The following is a 16,625-nucleotide window of genomic DNA, read 5'->3' as shown; positions in this document are numbered from 1 at the left end:
TCTCGTCCTTCCTGTAATGCGGTGACCAGAACTGCGCGCAGTACTCCAGCTGTGGCCTAACCAGTGTTTTATACAGTTCATGCATAACCCACCTGCTCTTATATTCTATGCCTTGGCTTATGAAGGCAAGCATTCCGTATGGCTTCTTAACCACCTTATCCACCCAGCCTGCTATCTTCAGGGGTCTGTGGACATGCACTCCAAGGTTCCTTTGTTCCTCTACACTTCTCAATGTTCTACCATTTAATGTGTATTCCCTTTCATTGTTAGCCCTCCCCAAATGCATTACCTCACACTTCTCTGGATTAAATTCCATTTGCCACTGTTCTGCCCACCTGACCAGTTGATTGATATCTTCCTGCAGTCCACAGCTTTCTTCTTCATTATCAATCACACAGTCTATTTTTGTATCATGTGCATACTTCTTAATCATACCCCCTATAATTCAAGTCTAGATCATTGATATATACAAAAGCAAGGGACCTAGCACTGAGCCCTGCGGAACACCACTGAAAACATCCTTCCAGTCACAAAAACATCTACCCAACAATTGCCAAAGTATGTCCTATCCACTAAAAGCAGGACAAAGTCCATCTGGGCAATTACCGCCCCATCAGTCTCCTCTCAATCATCAGCAAGGTGATGGAAGGTGTCGTCGACAGTGCTATCAAGAGACTGGTTCTCATATTGGACTGTACAGCCACCTAAGAACTCATGTTAAAAGTGGAAGCAAGTCTTCCTCAATTCTGAGAGACTGCCTATGAGCAGCACTTACTCATCAACAACCTGCTCAGTTTTGGTTCTGCCAGGATCACTTGGCTCCAGACCTTATTACAGCCTTGGTCCAAACATGGATAAGAGCTGAATTCCAGAGGTGAGGTGAGAGTGACTGCCCTCGACATCAAAGCAGTATTTGACCGAGTGTGGGAGCAAGGAGCCTTGTAAAACTAAAGTCATGGGGATCAGGGGGTCATAACTACCCCAAATGAACATGGTTGTGGTTGTTGGAGGCCAACCATCTCAGCCCCAGCATATCGCTGCTGAGTTTCTCAGGGCAGAGTCTTCAGTTGCTTCATCAATGACCTTCATTTCATCATATGGTCAGAAGTGGAAATATTTGCTGATGATTGCACAGAATTCAGTTCCATTCGCAATTCCTTAGATAATGAAGCAGTCCATGCCCACATGCAGCAAGACCTGTACAACATCCAGGGTTGGGCTGATAATTAGTAAGTAACATTCGCAATACACAAGTGCCAGGTGATGACCATCTCCAACAAGAGAGAATCTAACCACTCCTTGGCATTCAATGGTATTACCCTCATCACATCTCCCACCATCAATAACCTGGAGGTCACCATTGACCAGAAACCTAACTGGACCAGCCACATAATTTTTTTAATTCATTCGCAGGATTTGGGCATCACTGACAAGGCCAGCATTTCTTGCCCTAGAATACTGTAGCCACAAGAGCAGGTCAAATGCTGGATATTCTGCAGCGAGTGACTCTCCTCCTGACTCCCAAAGCCTTTCCACCATCTACAAGGCACAAGTCACTCTCCATTTGCCTGGAAGAGTGGAGCCCCAACAACACTCAAGAAGCTCAACACCATCCAGGACAAAGCAGCCCGCTTGATCAGAACCCCATCCACCACCTTAAACATTCACTCCTTCCACCATTGGCGCATTGTGGCTGCAGTGTGTACCATCTACAGGATGCACTGCAGCAACTTGCCAAAACTTCTTCGACAGCATCTCCAAAACTGCGACTTCTACCACCTAGAAGGACAAGGGTAGCAGGTGCATGGGAACACCATCACCTCCAAGTTCCCCTCCAAGTCACACACCAGCCTGACTTGAAAATATATCACCGTTCCTTCATCATCCTGCAACTCCCTGTGTAACAGCACTGTAGGAGTACCTTCACCACACAGACTGCTATGATTGAAGAAGGTGGCTCACCACCACCTTCTCAAATTAGGGGCAATAAATACTGACCTTGTCAACGACGTCCGCATCCCATGAATGAATATTTTGTTTTTAAAGTATCTAACTGCCTCTAGATTTTCTGCCTCTACTACCTTGCCCAGTAGACCACTCCATGTACTGATCACTCTATGGGGTAGATCTTGACTTTATGCGATAGTGTAAAACAGGCGATTGCGAGTCAGCAGCCACTTATTGAAGTCAATGGAAATCTATTGAACCTGATAGGAATAAAATCGGGAGAGATGTAAATTGGGCATTATCACACTAAGTCAAAGATCTACCCCTGTGTGTGAAGAAAACCTTCCTTATACCAGTCCTGAACATGCCTTTTACCCATTTGTATCCACATCTCCTTGTACTACAATCGTGTTTTGTATTTAACTTTTCTATTCTGCTTAGAAACGTGTATACCCAGGTAAAGTCCCCTCTTATTCACCTCTTTCAAAGATTTGACGTAAGGGAAGCCATGTTTGTCTTTGTTGGATACTTTATTTCTGGCCAAAATACACAAACGGAGTTAATGACCGTTACTGATAGCTGCTTTCTGCAAGCTGCATGGGAATTGACTTCACGGTCTGGGCAATACTCACAGCTCAGGACAAGGTAGGGACATGGGCCATTCTGGAAGTCCCTTGATATGCATAATTAGATTGTATGCATTATACCTGGATGGGGACCCCTCTAGCATGCTACACAATTGTCTTGCAGTGATTAAGGAATCAAACTCTCCCCTTCGATTCTAAGCATCCTGGGGTGCAAGTCTGATTGATAACTGAGTCTGGAGTGAAGAAATGTCGGGCTTGTGAGGGAGCAGGGCTGATGATTCTTTGTGGGACATTTGACAGATAACTCTCAAGAAAGTCGATTTGTAGTTTTATAGTGGATTTATAGTTGAATGTGTGGGTTTCACTCAGCAGTCAGTCTGAATCCAGAAGAGAGGCTGAGTTAAATCTAACTCCATGGTAGCATTTCAACATGGAAGAAGTGAGTGGCCGTATTTTGCAGACTATGTTAAGAGGTGTCAGCTGAGAAACATCTTTGTTGTTTTGTAATTTTAATCAGGATAGTAAAAAGTTTATAACTACTGTTCCTACATTACAACAGTGACCATTTCAAAAAGTACTTCATTGGCTGTAAAGCACTTTGAGACGTCCCCAGATTTAAATTTTGCACGCTTCCCGTGGTTACCCCAGAGAGCAGCACAGCAAGGCTGTTCATTCAGCCCATGCTAGGCCAGTCTGATCAACTGGTTCACGGCTGGCTGAATGAATATAAAGCACCGAAAGATACGGGCTGTAAGGGCATGCAGGCGTTTAAACTTTATCTTTGCAAATTCTTTTCCACCTCCATTTTATAACAATGAGAGTCAGAATGACAGCAGCTATCAGTGAAACAGCTTTAAGAGCAGACAGGTGTGACAAAATAGGGGAACCAGCAGCAGCCATGCAGGCTGTGTTAATTCACTGCTGCAAATTGGCTTGTGGAGTCAGCCAACATCTACTTTGACAGTAACTCCACATTTAAAAGATACAGAATTAAAAATAAGAATTAATTTATGCCGTGTGATCCAAACTTAGAATGTTTGTCAGCTGTGGCTCAGTGGGTAGCGCTCTCACCTCTGTATAGAATGTTGTGGGCTCAAGTCCCACTCCAGGGACTTGGGCACTTAATCCAGGCTGACACTCCAGTGCAGTGCTGAGGGAGAGCTGCACTGTCGGGGGTGCCATATTTTCTATGAGATGTTAGACCACCCTCTCAGGTGGATTTAAAAGATCCCACTGCACTCTTCGAAGAAGAGCAAGGAAGTTCTCCCGGTGTTCTGGCCAATATCTGTCCCTCAACCAACACCGAACAATAGATTATCTGATCATTTATTTAATTGCTGTGCCCAAATTGGCTACTGCGTTTTCTACATTTCAATAGTGACTGCACTTCAAAAGAACTTCATTGGTTGTAAAGGGCTTTGGGATGTCCTAAGGCACAGAAAGGTGCTATATAAATGCAAGTCTTTCTTTTCTTTGTCTGATGGCTGGTGTCAGGAATGAAATCACTCAACGTTTTCAACAATTCAGTGCTACTACCATTTTAAAGATGATTATGCCATGTGCTGAGACTGGGCTGTCTTAATGGTTGTACTTTGCATTGGTATATACTCAGCCTGCTCCTGTAGCATTATCTGCTCAGAACTGAAATGGGCTGCGGTCCATGTCTAGATGTTATAGCTTGATTTAATCTTTTATCATCTCTCAATATGCTAAATGTATATTTTTGTAAAAAATATGAATTATTAATTTATATTCATATTCATACACCAATGTTTCTCAGCAAGCTAAAAGCTAGAGGTAGTTATTTCCCTTGGAGTGAGAAAATGGAATTGTCACTAAAAGTGCTGCATGTACTACTGGATGCTTTAAATTGTGATTTAATTTCTTCATCAGGACTCCTATTTGAAAGCTGCACTAGCCCTTGATGTGAAGTCTTCAACATACAGAAGAGCACTCCTTCCTAAATAGCATATTCAGCAACTCTCCTAATGAGCTGGTGAAAATCACTTTAACTTGCCATTCAGGACTCTGTATAGGTCACCAAGGCCCATGGGTATGGGCAGGGAAGGTGGTGGAGAAACTGATGGCTGAGGGCTTGTGCCAGATGAGGAATTCATCCTCGAGGATTTCATGAAATTGAAGGCCTGCGGATTCTTACCATAGGAAGATTGATAATGATCTCAATTTCTCCTGCCCTGTACAAGAATCAAGCCAATTACTTGGCCATTGTCAGGTGCCCCAACTTGTTCAGTAGCCCAATCTAGGTGGGTTGGGTTCCTTCATCTGTATCTGTGAGAATGCACAGTACCAGAAAGTGGCGAGACAAAGGGGTCATACTAGTTATTTTTGTCTGATTACGCTTCTGTGGAGTCCCTTGGAACGTTTTATCACGTTAAAGGTGCTGTGTAAATGCAAGTTGTTATCATTATCACCCACACCACTGAATTCCCGATCTCTGTTGTGGAACAGAGGGAGAGTCATTTGGGCCACTCTTAGATAGCTCTTTGGCAGCCAACTCAGGGCTGCATTGCTGGAAGGCTGGGATCACGCCACTGTGTCAGTCTCAGTTCCTGTGCGAATCACAGAGACCATGAAATGGGGAGAAAGATGGTGGGAGTGTTAACATAATTTTTTTTTAATTCTTCCCCCCCCTCCCCAATATACTCTCTGGTAACACATCGCTTCAAAAGATTGCACTGCATAATTTGCTTTTGCCTCTTCACACTCTTCAGCTAATTCTTCAAATCTATTTTTAAAGAATAGTATAGTATTGTTCTCCTCCACCCCTCCTCTGTTATTCCAACAATTGCCAGTGTTCAAAATTAATAGGTATTACCATTGCTGACCTTCAGATATATATTCAGGAGACCTCCAGCTGCATGCTTTCAATCTCACAAAACAGTCAGATTGATGGCTTTGTCCCCCTCAGCGACAGTAAATTTGACAGATATTTATTAATAATTTAATAGTCTAGTCATATTAATATGTTAGAATATTGAATAGTGTATAATAAATCATTGTGGTCACATCTCCATTGAAACTGTTGAAAGTGCCAGAGTTGGCCTTTAGTTCTACTCCCATATTAACCTTGCCAGCCATCATTGGCAGTCATCTCATATGTCCGACTTAGACTTTCAATTGCTCTAAACCAAAATGGTGGTGAGGCCATTAAGAAGGATAAACGATCAAATTTTAAACAATGTCAAAAATGTATCTACTTTTGCATTTATTACTTTTATTGAACAAAGTTTCTTAATTTGGGGAACCAAGATTCATTTAACGTCTCTCTCTGTTCTTAACACCGGTGTGGATGGGGAATATTTCCTTGAAGCATTCTTTCGGCCTTTTTCTTTTCGAAGGAAGTGGAAGGATTCGCAGGCTGACTGCATTGACGCTCCTTCCATGGCTGTAACCCGCCGATAGGGTGGTTCGTCCTATACGGTGGGAGGGTTTTATGGACTCCCACAATCCGTACGATGAAGTGGGGGGAAACCACAAGCTGGATGTCAACCCAGAATTCAAAACCGGAGCTCCGACTCTGACTGGGATATGGGGATAGTGCAGGAAAGTGGAGTTGAGGTAGAAGATCAGCCATGATCTTAATGAATGGCGGAGCAGGCTCGTGGGGCCTAGAGTACTGCGTACAGTTTTGGTCTCCCTATTTAAGGAGGGATATATAGTACTTGCATTGGAGGCAGTTCAGAGAAGGTTCACTAGATTGATTCCTGAGATGAAGGGGTTGACTTATGAAGAAAGGTTGAGCCTATACTCATTGGAGTTTAGAAGAATGAGAGGTGATCTTATTAAAACATATAAGATACTGAGGGGACTCGGCAAAGTAGATGCAGAAGGGATGTTTCTTCTGGTGAACTAGAACCAGGCATAGTTTCAGAATAAGGGATCGCCCATTTAAAACTGAGATGAGGAGGAATTTCTTCTCTCAGAGGGTCATAAATCTGTGGAATTCTTTGCCTCAGAGAGCTGTGGAGGCTGGGTCATTGAATATATTTAAGGTGGAGATAGTCAGATTTTTGAGCAATAAGGGAATGAAGGGTTATGGGGAGCTGGCAGGGAAGTAGAGCTGAGTCCATGATCAGATCAGCCATGGTCTTTATTGAATGGCAGAACAGGCTCAGAGGGGCCGAATGGCCTACTCCTGCTCCTATTTCTTATGTTCACTGGCCAGGACTGTCTGGAGTGGGGCTCGAACCTCTGCACCTTCTGGTCCCGAGGCAGGAATGCTACCACTGTGCCAGCGGCTTACTCCATTCTCCTGGTATTACTTGGCTTAGCAGTTACTGTTATCAGACGTTCAATGTAGCTCGGTATAATGCATTTTAGGGCAATTGTGCACGAACGCTATGATTGACATCCACCATCTATACTTACATAAGCAAGCTGCATGTCACTAAAAGTAAAGTAGAAAGAAAATAACTAAAATAAGATTCAGGTGGGTCTACCGATAGCTAAGACCAGGGGACTGCTTAGCTGTGGTCAACCTCAAAGTTCTTTATTTCATAGCCTCATTGGCCCTCAGCATAAAAATTGTATCCAGTTTCGCAAGCAGAGATCACGTTAATTAATACAGACCTTTGGACTCACACCGAGATCCACAGTGTTCTTCAACTGTTCTTGCCTCTTTGACACCAGCATGCCCACACCATCACTGGACATTGTGTTTTCATCATCCGCACAGAACCTTTTCTAAAGTGAACGGTGGTGTTCAGAATTGCAGCTGCCACCTTGTGGCCCGGTCACTGATCAGCGCTCCGATCTTGTGAGGCACTGGGCCAAGAGCGGAGCCTTGTAGTTTCTTCCCTATTGTGTCTATAAAGTCGCAATTCAGTTTGTAGTGAGCAAAGCTTCGTCATCAGGAGCTATGCTAGACTCCGAGCACGAGAGAAATAACTACCAAAGCCCCAAAAATCTAACATGACTTATAGTTTAGCGGATTACACATCAGTTCTTCTGTCGAGCTCAATGGCATGGATTGCAGATTAATTTAGACAATAACTCTGCTGCAGCAAACGCTTGGCCTCACTCATTGAAAAACATTTTTGCTTTATTAATAAACTATCTTCCTTTAGCTGCACTTTAAATATAATTACAATATCAATAATGTCATCATCCTGTTTCTCTCTCCTCCACCTTGCTGCACTGATCATATTCGCAATGGTCATCCTATGATTCTGTTGCTTTGAACTATCAGACTTCATGCTGAAATTAGATAGGGAATTAATGCCTTTTGATCAAACTCAACAACAACAACTTTTATTTTTATAGCACCTTTAACGTAGTAAAATGTCCCAAGGCCCTTCACAGCAGTGTTATAAGAAAAAACAGATAAATTTGACACCGAGCCGCATAAGAAGAAATGACGGCAGGTGACCAAAAGCTTGGTTAAAGATGCAAGTTTTAAGGAGCGTCTTAAAGGAGGAAAGCAAAGTAGAGAGGCGGAGAGGTTTAGGGAGGGAGTTCCAGAGCTTAGGACCCAAATAGATGAAGAGCGCAGACATCTCTTGGAACTTAGCAGAATTCACAAGGGTAAAACATTGTTACAAGTAGGCAAGAACTGAAAAAACAGCAATCCAGTATGAGACAAAAATGACAGAAACTCTAGGCAAACAGGTTGAGGTATTTTATTTATTTTTGTTAAATGTACATAGCCTCCAATGTCTTTAAAGCTTATTTTCTCTTTTCACATTTAAAGAGCCTGTCACAAACTCAATACCTCCCAAAGCGCTTTACATCAATTAAATACTTTTGAAGTGTTTGGAATTCCCTCCCTAAATCTCTCTGCCTCTCTACCTCTCTTTCATAAGAAACATAAGAAATAGGAGCAGGAGTTGGCCATTTGGCTCCTCGAGCTGCTCTGCCATTCATGGACTCAGCTCCACTTCTCTACCCGCTCTCCATAACCCTTTATTCCCTTATCACTCAAAAATCTGTCTATCTCCGCCTTAAATATATTCAATGACCCAGCCTCCTTTAAGACGCTCCTTAAAACCTACCTCGTCACCTTCCATAATTTCTTCTTAAATAGCTCGGTGTCAAATTTTTGTCTTATAATACTCTTGTGAAGTGCCTTGGGATGCTTTACTACATTAAAGGCACTATATAAATACAAGCTGTTGTTGTTGTGGTCACTGTTGTGATGTAGGAAATGCGGCAGTCAATTTGTGCACAGCACATCAGCTGTAAGGTGCTTTTGGACATCCTGAGATGTGAATGGTGCTATATAAATGTAAGTTCTTATCACAGAAAGGTCCCTGGGACATAGTATTAGAAAGTATTTGTAGCACAGAAAAAGGCCATTTGGCCCAACAGGTACATGCCGGGGTTTATGCTCCACACGAACCTCCTCCGACCATTTTTCATCTCACCCCTTCAACATATCCTTCTATTCCTGTCGCCCTCATGTGTTTATCTAGCTTCCCCTTAAATGCATCTATGGTCGTTGCCTCAACTACTCCTTGTGGTAGCGAGTTCCACGTTCTAACCACTCTCTGGGTAAAGATGTTTCTCCTGAATTCCCTATTGGATTTATTAGTGGCCATCTTATATTTATGGCCCCTAGTTCTGGTCTCCCCCATAAATGGAAGCATCTTCTCTACATGTACCCTATCAAACCTCTCATAATCGTAAAGACCTCTATCAGGTCAACCCTCACTCTTCTCTTTTCTGGAGAAAAGTGCCCCAGCCTGTTCAAACTTTCTGATAGGTATAACTTCTCAGTTCGGGCATCATCTTAGTAAATCTTTTTTGCACCTTCTCCAGAGCCTCTCGATCATTTTAATAATATGGAGACCTGAACTGTTCACCGTACTCCAAGTGTGGTCTAACCAAGGTTCTATACGTGTTTAACATAATTTTTCTGCTCCTCAATAGCAGAAAGGTGGGCAACTTGCTCAGGCCCTTTGCCAATTTCACTTGTGCTGCCCAAAGATGTGTCATTCTAATAGTCTGTAAACTAGTCCACGAGAAAGATTTTAGAAAGTTTAATGAGAAAACTATCGCACATTGATGAGAAGGCGAGTTCTGTTCAATCAGAATCTGAATATTAGACAGTAATTCAATAACTGTGCAGTGAGAATGATAAAGGCATTTATTGCTTGTGCAAAGGGATTGGTAAAGTTCATTGAAGAATGACTAATGCATTTTTTGTGTGTATAAAGGTAAAGGGCGCTTAAAGTTCACAGGAAATAGAATTATCAAGACAGAAAAGTACAGTCAGCAAAAATAATTGCTGCATGCTGCACACATAACAGGTTATGTCAGCACAGATGATCAATGAAACTTTATATTGATAATGATCACAGCTTTGTTTAAAGAAACTTTATTACCAAAAGATAAATTGCTATTGGGGTGGCGGGGGTGGGGGCGGTGGCGGGGGGAGCAAAGACTAGAGAATTGCCTAAAGTGGCTGCAAAGAGCTCACAGAGTGAGACTTCTGTTTTTTTACTAGTAATGCAGTGTTAGCAGATTCATTATAATTCAGCAAACACATGGTAGCTCAAAGGAGAAGGAAATTCTAGGGGAGGTTTTTTTTACGTAAAGTACTTTATCTTTCACAGAATAGTAATAATCAGTTTCTGATGTTTTAATAAAAATGTCAAGTTTCTCAGCAGCTTGTACACTTTGAGACAGGTCTCTCTCAATGCTAGATGGATTTAGTGACATCCGACGAAAACCATCCATGTGTGTCCCAAACCAAAAGACTTACATTTATATAGAGCCTTTCACGACCATCGGACATCTCAAGGCGGTTTACAGAGAATGAAGTACCTTTGGAGTGATGTCATTGTTGTAATATGGGAAACTTGGCACCCAATTTGCGCACAGCAAGCTCCCACAAACAGCAATGTGATGATGACCAAATAAACTGTTTTTGTTATGCTGATTGAGGGATAAATATTGGGACTAACTATTTCTGCTGCATTTTTTTTGACAGACAGGCGTCTGTCCAGCCCCGCTCCCCCCACTTCCCGTACTGCTCTTTTTTGACTGACAGACGACAAGCCCCACGCCCTGTTAAGCTCCGCCACCCCCCCCCCCCACCACCGGCCGAATCATTCCATCCATGTGGTGTCAGAAGCACGACATCAGGCTCTGACTCTCTTCCCCCTGGCCGGCCTGGGCCCGATGACAGTGGGAGGGGGCCAATGGTGGTGGGCCTGCACCCGATGGCAGCAGGAGGGGGCTGATGGTGGTGGGTCTGCGCCCAATGGCGGTGGGAGTGGCCCGATGGCGAGAGAGAGAAGTGGGGGCCTGCGATCAGTCCAACCACGTTGTTGCTCCATTGGTTCTTCGACTGAGCTGTTGCTCCTCCGCGAGCATGCTCCTCCGACCGACCGGGCCTCCTGCTGAGCTGCGAGCCCCGAGCCCCCGATTGGGCCCCGAGCCTCCTATCCCGAGTCGAGGCAGGCGGCCGGGGGGAGAGAGAGAGAGAGAGCTTGGGGGGAGGGAGAGAAAGAGAGAGAAGCTGGGCGGGGAGGGGGGGAGGTTGCTGGAGAGAGTGGCGGGGGCGGGGGGGGAGAGTGAGAGGCTGGGTGGGGGGTGGAGATCGGAGGGGAGAGAGGGAACTCAGGGAAGACGGATCATGTTCTTCCAACCCCCTACAAGCGACATTATTGGAGTGGATGAAATCCAGAAGTCACGACACTATCACTATTCACTATACCCAATAAACCTGTTAACAATCCATACACAATGCCCCATCTATGGTGGTGCACTCGCGCTGCGGTAAGGCACTTCGACTGGGGGAGGGATGTTCTTGGACTGGGGTAAGGCACTTTGGCTGGGGGAGGGATGTACTTGGACTGTGGTTAGGCACTTCGGCTGGGGGAGGGATGTACTTGGACTGGGGTAAGGCACTTTGTCTAGCCCTTGCTGTCTTCTGGGGAGCTCTGTCCTCTGTCGCTTCAAGAAGTCAAAGTTGATCGAGTTACAATTTGCAAAGTCAGTGAGACCTTGGAATGGGCAGTTCCAGTGACACATTCCTGTGAAACTTCAGGGAATGGCTTATCCTCCAAGGGGACCAATCAGAAACAAAGGGTGGAGCATGGTGGCCATTTTGGCAGTACAAATAAACGCGTCCATAAATATTGGCCAGGACACCAGGGATAACTCCCCTGCAACTCCATAGTGAGCAGCAGGGGAAGGGAACATAAGAACAGGAGTAGGCCATTCAGCCCCTCAAATTTGTTCCGCCATTCAATTCGATCATGGCTGATCTGTACCTCAACTCCATTTACCTGCCTTTGATCCATATCCCTTATCCAACAAAAATCTGTCATTCTCAGTCCCACCGACCTCTTGCGAGTTTCTCTTTACTTACTCGACCAAAATCCATCGTAATGCTGAACACCTCCATTAAATCTCACCTTAAGCTTCTCTGCTTTAAACTCAATGATGGAGACTGCAAGATCATGTTCTCAGGTAAACTAACTCTGATAAAGGAGAGGATGCCACCAATAAATCTGAGGATGTAAGTAGGTTTCTCACATTAAAATAATTATGCCACTTTCATAAATAACAGACTATTCCCAGTACAAAGATAGGGAATAGCCTTCACCTAAGTAGAGCGGGAATGATGCAACTTGTAAGAAATATTGAGGCAGCTCTTAATAATTTAAACCAGTTCGGAGGGAGGATCGTCGAATCAGAGGGCTAGACTTTCCCCAGAGCCCTCACTGCCCGATTGCTGCCCAGAAAAGATCGCTAAGCTTCTAACACCAGCGAAAATTTCCATTAATGAGGTAAGTTAATGCCGCCCGGCGAGAAAACGGACCAAGATTCTCGGCGGCTTCTCGGCGGTTACAGCTGAAACTAGCGAGAACGGACGGTTCTTACCTGAATAGACGGTAAGTAATTTACAGCACGGAAGGAGGCCATTTCGGCCCATTGTGTCCGCGCCGGCCAACAAAGAGCTATCCAGCTTAATCCCATTTTCCAGCTCTTGGTCTGTAGCCTTGCAGGTTACAGCATTTCAAGTGCACATCTAAGCACTTTTTAAATGTGATGAGGGGGTTCTGCCTCTACCACCATTTCAGGCAGTGAGTTCCATACCCCCACCACCCTCTGAGTGAAAATGTTTCCCCTCAAATCCCCTCTCAACCTCCTACCAATTACGTTAAATCTCTGCCCCCTGGTTATTGACCCCTCTGCAAAGGGGAATAGGTTCTTCCTATCCACTCTATCTAGGCCCCTAATAATTTTATACACCTCAATAGGGTCTCCCCTCAGCCATCTCTGTTACAATGAAAACAAACCCAGCCTATCCAATCTTTCCTCATAGCTAAAATCCTCCAGTCCAGGCAACATCCTCGTGACTCTCCTCTGTACCCTTTCCAGTGCAATCACATCTTTCCTGTAATGTGGTGACCAGAACTGCATGCAGTGCTCTAGCTGTGGCCTAACTAGTGTTTTAATGAGGGTTGCATTTAGAATTGGATCCGAAACAAGTCAGATGACATGAACACAATAAGTGAGAGTGTTATATTGGAACCAGATACCAGCAGCAGGCAAAAACTGAGGGCGAATAGAGGAGGCAAATCTACAATGAAGTGTAAATCTATCAATAGTGGAAACATGAGCAATTGGGGATGAAATTCATCTTGGTCAATGATGAGAAATGGGAGATAGCGAGTCGAGAACATACGATCAATGGCGGAGCGGTGACGACCCACTGGTCCATTCAGCCTGTCCCACCTTGTGCATCACAATATAGACCCTCTCCACCCCTCCCAAAACCATGTGATCTCCTGGGAGAGGCGAACAAACAAATATAAAATCAGGCCAATGAGGAGAAAGGAAATCTGGGAAATTTCTCTCCAACTCATTGATAAAAACTAGTCCAGGCGATCACTCTGAATTCCCTGCCGTGCCTATATTTTGTAAGAGGTGACGTGCACCCCAGCCTGAAACAGGTCCAGCTCTCGTTTGAAGGAATTTAGCCAATCAGCATCCACCACACAAGACGGTAGTCTGTTCCAGAGGCCCACTATTCTCTGGGAAAAGAACCACCTCCTGACATCGAACCTAGATCTCACCTTATACAACTTAAATTTGTGACATCTGGTCCTCCCTAACATATTTAATTGGAACAAGCTTACAATTGGAACACAATCTATTCCATTTGCTATCTTATAAAGTTCAATCAGATCACCCCTAAGTCTCCACTTCTCTAAAGTGTAGAGACCCAACTCTTTTAGCCTATCTTGATAACCAAGATGCTTTTTCCTGGGAATTATTCTAGTGACCCTCTTCTGCACCCTTTCCAAAGCCTCAATATCCCTCGCCATGTGAGGAGACTAAAACTGGGCACAGTGTTCCAAGTGAGGATTGACCAAGGTCATACAAGGACAAAATAGTATCCTTTGTCTTATAATCAATTGTCCTATGAATGAACCGAAACACCCTATTCGCTCTATCTATCGCTTCACAGCATTGCTCGTGTACCTTTAGAGAAGAATGTACTCGAACACCCAGATCTCTTTCTTTCTCCAACTGCTTTAATACTTTTCGCCTGCTCACCTGCATAACACTGGGAATTTTTCCAAATTTAACATCATTTTGCCAGTCATGTGACCAATGTCCCCAGCACATTAAGATGAATGTCACAGCAGAAGTGGATGAGCATCATCTACAGCCCTAACACTTGCACCGGATCTTATTATCATCTGCAAATTTGCAGGTCATGCCTCCAACAGCTATATCTAGATCAGGTGTCCCAACACCAATCCCTGCAGGACACCACTGGTGGCCAGTCTCCAAACAGATCCAAATCCATCCAGAACTACGTTTCGCTTATGTCCTTCCAGCTAGTAACCATTTTGTGTTGCAGTCCATGACGCATTTTACCCTCAAGATGCGTAAGCTTCAGTTCATTGGGAACTAATACGAATATAAGAAAAATGTTTTGCTTTAGAAAATGGCAATGAATACAACATATAGATGTGCTATAATGTTCTCAGAGGAAGGAAGATAATAGTTGTTATGAAGAAGTTGTTATGAAAAAAAGAAAGTTTATTTTAAAGAAAGAAAAACTTGGATTTATATAGCACCTTTCACGACCACCGGACATCTCAAAGCACTTTACAGCCAATGAAGTATTTTTGGAGTGTAGTCACTTTTGTAATGTGGGAAACGCGGCAGCCAATTTGCGCACAGCAAGCTCCCACAAACAGCAATGTGATAATGACCAGATAATCTGTTTTTATTATGTTGATTGATGGATAAATATTGGCCAGGACACTGGGGAGAACCCTCCTGTTCTTCTTCGAAATAGGGCCATGGGATCTTTTACGTCCACTTAAGAGCAGATAGGTCCTCGGTTTAACGTCTCATCCGAGAGACAGCACCTCCGACAGTGCAGCACTCCCTCAGCACTGCATTGGAGTGTCAACCTAGATTTCAGTGTTCTAGTCCCTAGAGTGGGACTTGAACCCACAACCTTCTGACTCAGAGGTGAGAGCGTTACCCACTGAGCCACAGCTGGCACTAACGGGGGACTTCAACCAACCAAATATAGTGTGCACTATATGTAGCAAAATCATAAATGCATTTATAAAGAATGGGTTAGTAAACCCCTCAATGTTCTCTCATTTGCATTTCTGAAATTATTTGATTGCTTTTACTATTTTTTTTCCTCTGCCTTTTTTTTCTACCCATACCTGTTCTCACCTGAAGATGGCGACTGCTGCCGGAGTCCAGTTTCATAACAAGTGACGGGCCCTTTTTGAAGTGGCCATTCTTCAGGTGCGGGAGGATGGATGACGAGTTTGACAAGACGGCTTCTGTGTCACCTGCCATCAAAACAACAACACGTTCAGTAGGGGAAGTTGACTAATGATCAGGAGGTCGAACCAAGGGCTCAGTTTTCCTTACCTACTTTGCCATCGAGAGACACATTCAGGCCAACTATAGTGCGTCCGCCATTTTCCCAGTTATGATCAACTCAGCTAAGACCAAGAATTGAGCGTGGGACCATGTGTTACATGTAAATACATAAAGGGCTGGATTTTCGATTGTCTATAGCCTCAGTTACTGGCCAGAGGGGGCGTTAATGGGAAGAGTTAGAGCTTAGCAACCAGGCGAGCAGCTTTTAGCGCCCTGACAGAAAATTCATTAGCGGCTCTTACCGGGGGCGCAAACCAATAGTTCTCGGCTGCTGACGACCGCTCCGATCATGATGTATTTCTGGTGCAACGCCCAAGCTTGCGTACCAGTCGGCAAATTCGATGCGTGCGCCTCATTGAGTGTCCGCCAATCACAACGTCTGGGAAAACAGTCGGCACAGGTTTGCAGAGTCGTTGACTAGTGGCTACTTAAAGCAACGAGGAAGCACTTCCCTCGGAGGTCACAGTCAGTGCAACGTTTGCACACAGGGCACGGTGCGTGAGCCTCCGAGTTTGCAGCAGCAGACAGACATAACAGTGCAGGTTGAAAACAAGTGATTTGGAAAACTTTAATGGGTACATTACTATAAAAGACTCGGCTTTTCCCGGGATCTGATTCGGAGTTCCGCGCATGCGCAATAGGTCTGCAAAATGTACCGACCGAACTTTCGTTATCACCACCCCGCCCCCCCCTCCACCCCCAGCTCTGGTGTGCAACGGCTGATTTATCACCCCTGTCAGCTCTTTGACCAATTCTGACGAATTTCTGGGTGGGAGGCACAAACTTTTTCAAAGATGCTAAAAGTATTGCTCCGCCCAGATTAATGCCGCAACAGAAGCGCGACCGAATTTCTCTCCCTTTGTTTTTTAAAAGGCATCTCTAGAGTCAAGGCTGGTTTAGACCAGGCTGACCAGGTGGGCGCTTAGCAACATGTTGAGATGAACTGATGCTGAAACATGAGTCCCAGGAAGAGCTTTAAAACAGCTGCAAGACTGAGATGCAACCTATTAGCTGCTAAGTAGCTAATACTGTATTTACCTTCGTTGGTCTCCTAAATTAGATACCCATTTAAAAAAAATGAAATATACAAAAAACACCTGCTACTCCATTTTCACTTTGGCCAGATTAAGGGCAGCACAGCTGTACTTTGACATGAATTGGCAGACTCAGTCCTTCGCACATTAACTTGAC

General features: G+C 44.3%; 1 long non-coding RNA gene across 1 annotated transcript in view; it reads right to left on the bottom strand.

Annotated features, from left to right (window-relative positions):
• Positions 1 to 16,625, bottom strand: part of LOC139281234 (uncharacterized) — an 83,584-nt gene that overhangs the window by 31,416 nt on the left and 35,543 nt on the right. The window contains exon 2 of the long non-coding RNA XR_011596851.1: positions 15,209 to 15,340. This is a non-coding gene — a long non-coding RNA (uncharacterized lncRNA). The remainder of the gene's footprint in view (positions 1 to 15,208; positions 15,341 to 16,625) is intronic.

The sequence above is a fragment of the Pristiophorus japonicus genome, chromosome 15, assembly GCF_044704955.1.
Source record: "Pristiophorus japonicus isolate sPriJap1 chromosome 15, sPriJap1.hap1, whole genome shotgun sequence".
In the NCBI taxonomy this organism is placed as follows: domain Eukaryota; kingdom Metazoa; phylum Chordata; class Chondrichthyes; family Pristiophoridae; genus Pristiophorus; species Pristiophorus japonicus.
This window is presented reverse-complemented; position numbering and strand designations above follow the sequence as displayed.